The following is a 5,894-nucleotide window of genomic DNA, read 5'->3' as shown; positions in this document are numbered from 1 at the left end:
ATACATATATCTTATATTGCCTTGCATACATTTCCTGTTATTACCTAATATTGTCAGCGATTTCGGACCTCACGCTGCACTGTACTATGTGGAAATATTACTATTTATGTAAAACAATTGATAATGTGTAACCTTTTGTTAGTAGGCAATTCGATAAAGACTTCCGGCTCCTCGAGCTGCAGCGAATATTTCAATGTGCCTATGTGCCAAACCGTTGGGTTGTGACTCACCGTTACGAGTCCCTCGCTCGCTGCGCTCGCCTGAAAACTATAGCCCAACCTAAAACCAATCCCCCTTGCGTTCGTTATTCGATAACGAGGCGTCCTATTTAAAATTTTCGAACGTGTAGCATCGGTTTTGAGGTTGGACATGATGTTTACGAGCGAGCGGAGCGTCCGAGCAACGATTATAATTTCCAAGCTACAATATACCATATATTGCCATGCATACATTTCCTGCTATTACCAAATTTTGTAAGCGATTTCGCATCTCACATTGCACTGTACTATGTGCAAATATTACTATTTATGTGAAACAATTGATAAACTGTAAACTTTTGTCAGTAGGCAATTCGATAAAGACTTCCGGCTCCTCGAGCTGGAGCGAATATTTCTATGTGCCTATGTGCCACACCGTTGGGTTGTGACACATCTTGACGAGTCCGTCGTTCGCTGCGCTCGCTCGAAAACTATAGCTTAACCTAAGACCAATCACTCTTGCGTTCGTTATTCGATAAGAAGGCGACTTATTCCAAGTTTGGGAACGTGTCGGAACGGTTGTGAGGTTGGACTAGATTTTGACGAGCGAGCGGAGCCAGCGAGCGAGCGACGATTACAATTTCCAAGCTATACATATACCTTATATTGCCTTGCATATATTTCCTGTTATTACCTGATTTTGTCAGCGATTTCGGACCTCACGTTGCACCTTACTATGTGGAAATCTTACTATTTACGTAAAACTATGGATAATCTGTAGACATTTGTCAATAGGCAATTCGATACAGACTTCCGGCTCCCCGAGCTGGAGCGAATATTTCTATGTCCCAATGTGCCACACCGTTGGGTTGTGACACATCTTGACGAGTCCGTCGTTCGCTGCGCTCGCTCGAAAACTATAGCTTAGCCTAAGACCAATCACTCTTGCGTTCGTTATTCGATAAGGAGGGGTCTTATTGCAAATTTGCGAACGTGTCGGATTGGTTGTGAGGTTGGACTAGATTTTTACGAGCGAGCGGAGCGAGCGAGCAACGATTACCATTTCCAAGCTATATATATACCTTATATTGCCTGGCATATATTTCCTGTTATTACCTAATTTTTTCAGCGATTTCGGATCTCACATTCCACTGTACTATGTGGAAATATTACTATTTATGTGAAACAATTGATGAACTGCCAACTTTTGTCTGTAGGCAATTCGATAAAGACTTCCGGCTCCTCGAGATGTAGCGAATATTTTAATGTCCTTATCTGCCAAACCGTTGGTTTGTGACAAAATATTAAGCGTCCCCAGCTCGCTGCGCTCGCTCGACAACTATAGCCTAACCTAAACCCAATCCCTCCTGCGTTCATTATTCGATAAGGAGGTGACTTATTCCAAGCTTGGGAACGTGTCGGATTGGTTGTGAGGTTGGACTAGATTTTGACGAGCGAGCGGAGCCAGCGAGCGAGCGGCGATTACAATTTCCAAGCTATACATATACCTTATATTGCCTTGCATATATTTTCTGTTATTACCTAATTTTGTCAGCGATTTCGGACCTCACGGTACACCGTACTATGTGGAAATGTTACTATTTACGTAAAACTATGGATAATCTGTAGACATTTGTCAATAGGCAATTCGATACAGACTTCCGGCTCCTCGAGCTGGAGCGAATATTTCTATGTCCCTATGTGCCACACCGTTGGGTTGTGACACATCTTGACGAGTCCGTCGTTCGCTGCGCTCGCCCGAAAACTATAGCTTAACCTAAGACCAATCACTCTTGCGTTCGTTATTCGATAAGGAGGGGCCTTATTGCAAATTTGCGAACGTGTCGGATTGGTTGTGAGGTTGGACTAGATTTTTACGAGCGAGCGGAGCGAGCGAGCAACGATTACCATTTCCAAGCTATATATATACCTTATATTGCCTGGCATATATTTCCTGTTATTACCTAATTTTTTCAGCGATTTCGGATCTCACATTCCACTGTACTATGTGGAAATATTACCATTTATGTGAAACAATTGATGAACTGCCAACTTTTGTCTGTAGGCAATTCGATAAAGACTTCCGGCTCCTCGAGATGTAGCGAATATTTTAATGTCCTTATCTGCCAAACCGTTGGTTTGTGACAAACTATTAAGCGTCCCCAGCTCGCTGCGCTCGCTCGACAACTATAGCCTAACCTAAACCCAATCCCTCCTGCGTTCATTATTCGATAAGGAGGTGACTTATTCCAAGTTTGGGAACGTGTCGGATCGGTTGTGAGGTTGGACTAGATTTTGACGAGCGAGCGGAGCCAGCGAGCGAGCGGCGATTACAATTTCCAAGCTATACATATACCTTATATTGCCTTTCATATATTTTCTGTTACTACCTAATTTTGTCAGCGATTTCGGACCTCACGGTGCACCGTACTATGTGGAAATGTTACTATTTACGTAAAACTATGGATAATCTGTAGACATTTGTCAATAGGCAATTCGATACAGGCTTCCGGTTCCTCGAGCTGGAGCGAATATTTCTATGTCCCTATGTGCCACACCGTTGGGTTGTGACACATCTTGACGAGTCCGTCGTTCGCTGCGCTCGCTCGAAAACTATAGCTTAACCTAAGACCAATCACTCTTGCGTTCGTTATTCGATAAGAAGGCGACTTATTCCAAGTTTGGGAACGTGTCGGATCGGTTGTGAGGTTGGACTAGATTTTGACGAGCGAGCGGAGCCAGCGAGCGAGCGACGATTACAATTTCCAAGCTATACATATACCTTATATTGCCATGCATATATTTCCTGTTATTACCTGATTTTGTCAGCGATTTCGGACCTCACGTTGCACCTTACTATGTGGAAATGTTACTATTTACGTAAAACTATGGATAATCTGTAGACATTTGTCAATAGGCAATTCGATACAGACTTCCGGCTCCCCGAGCTGGAGCGAATATTTCTATGTCCCAATGTGCCACACCGTTGGGTTGTGACACATCTTGACGAGTCCGTCGTTCGCTGCGCTCGCCCGAAAACTATAGCTTAACCTAAAACCAATCACTCTTGCGTTCGTTATTCGATAAGGAGGGGTCTTATTGCAAATTTGCGAACGTGTCGGATTGGTTGTGAGGTTGGACTAGATTTTTACGAGCGAGCGGAGCGAGCGAGCAACGATTACAATTTCCAAGCTATACATATACCTTATATTGCCTTGCATATATTTTCTGTTATTACCTAATTTTGTCAGCGATTTCGGACCTCACGTTGCACCGTACTATGTGGAAATGTTACTATTTACGTAAAACTATGGATAATCTGTAAACATTTGTCAATAGGCAATTCGATACAGACTTCCGGCTCCTCGAGATGGTGCGAATATTTTAATGTCCTTATCTGCCAAACCGTTGGTTTGTGACAAACCATTAAGCGTCACCAGCTCGCTGCGCTCGCTCGACAACTATAGCCTAACCTAAACCCAATCCCTCCTGCGTTCGTTATTCGATAAGAAGGCGACTTATTCCAAGTTTGGGAACGTGTCGGATCGGTTGTGAGGTTGGACTAGATTTTGACGAGCGAGCGGAGCCGGCGAGCGAGCGACGATTACAATTTCCAAGCTATACATATACCTTATATTGCCTTGCATATATTTTCTGTTATTACCTAATTTTGTCAGCGATTTCGGACCAAACGTTGCAGCGTACTATGCGGAAATGTTACTATTTACGTAAAACTATGGATAATCTGTAGACATTTGTCAATAGGCAATTCGATACAGACTTCCGGCTCCTCGAGCTGGAGCGAATATTTCTATGTCCCTATGTGCCACACCGTTGGGTTGTGACACATCTTGACGAGTCCGTCGTTCGCTGCGCTCGCCCGAAAACTATAGCTTAACCTAAGACCAATCACTCTTGCGTTCGTTATTCGATAAGGAGGGGCCTTATTGCAAATTTGCGAACGTGTCGGATTGGTTGTGAGGTTGGACTAGATTTTTACGAGCGAGCGGAGCGAGCGAGCAACGATTACAATTTCCAAGCTATATATATACCTTATATTGCCTGGCATATATTTCCTGTTATTACCTAATTTTTTCAGCGATTTCGGATCTCACATTCCACTGTACTATGTGGAAATATTACTATTTATGTGAAACAATTGATGAACTGCCAACTTTTGTCTGTAAGCAATTCGATAAAGACCTCCGGCTCCTCGAGATGGAGCGAATATTTTAATGTCCTTATCTGCCAAACCGTTGGTTTGTGACAAACCATTAAGCGTCCCCAGCTCGCTGCGCTCGCTCGACAACTATAGCCTAACCTAAACCCAATCCCTCCTGCGTTCGTTATTCGATAAGAAGGCGACTTATTCCAAGTTTGGGAACGTGTCGGATCGGTTGTGAGGTTGGACTAGATTTTGACGAGCGAGCGGAGCCAGCGAGCGAGCGACGATTACAATTTCCAAGCTATACATACACCTTATATTGCCTTGCATATATTTGCTGTTATTACCTAATATTGTCAGCGATTTCGGACCTCACGCTGCACCGTCCTATGTGGAAATATTACTATTTATGTAAAACGATTGATAATCTGTAAACTTTTGTCAGTAGGCAATTCGATAAAGACTTCCGGCTCTTCGGGCTGGTGCGAATATTTCAATGTCCCTATGTGCCAAACAGTTGCTTTATGAAACACCTTTAAGCGCATCTCGCTCGCTGCGCTCGCTCGAAAACTATAGCCTAACCTAAAACCAATCCCTTCTGCGTTCGTTATTCGATAAGGAGGCGAGTTATTCCAAATTTGAGAACGTGTCGGATCGGTTGTGAGGTTGGACTAGATTTTGACGAGAGAGCGGCTATTACAATTTCCAATCTATACATATATCTTATATTGCCTTGTATACATTTCCTGTTATTACCTAATATTGTCAGCGATTTCGGACCTCACGCTGGACAGTACTGTGTGGAAATATTACTATTTACGTAAAACGATTGATAATCTGTAAACTTTTGTCAGTAGGCAATTCGATAAAGACTTCCGGCTCCTCGAGCTGCAGCGAATATTTCAATGTGCCTATGTGCCAAACCGTTGGGTTGTGACACACCGTTTGGAGACCCTCGCTCGCTGCGCTCGCTCGAAACTATAGCCCAACCTAAAACCAATCCCCCTTGCGTTCGTTATTCGATAACGAGGCGTCATATTTAAAATTTTCGAACGTGTCGGATCGGTTGTGAGGTTGGACATGATGTTTACGAGAGAGCGGAGCGTGCGAGCAACGATTACAATTTCCAAGCTATAATGTACCTTATATTGCCATGCATACATTTCCTGTTATTACCTAATTTTGTAAGCGATTACGGATCTCACATTGCACTGTACTATGTGCAAATATTACTATTTATGTGCAGCAATTGATAAACTGTAAACTTTTGTCTGTAGGCAATTCGATAAAGACTTCGGCTCTTCGGGCTGGTGCGAATATTTCAATGTCCCTATGTGCCAAACAGTTGCTTTATGAAACACCTTTAAGCGCATCTCGCTCGCTGCGCTCGCTCCAAAACTATAGCCTAACCTAAAACCAATCCCTTCTGCGTTCGTTATTCGATAAGGAGACGAGTTATTCCAAATTTGAGAACGTGTCGGATCGGTTGTGAGGTTGGACTAGATTTTGACGAGCGAGCGGCTATTACAATT

Source organism: Bombus affinis, unplaced genomic scaffold (assembly GCF_024516045.1).
Source record: "Bombus affinis isolate iyBomAffi1 unplaced genomic scaffold, iyBomAffi1.2 ctg00000308.1, whole genome shotgun sequence".
NCBI lineage: Eukaryota > Metazoa > Arthropoda > Insecta > Hymenoptera > Apidae > Bombus > Bombus affinis.
The sequence above is the reverse complement of the archived record's forward strand: the minus strand, read 5'-3'. Positions refer to the sequence as shown.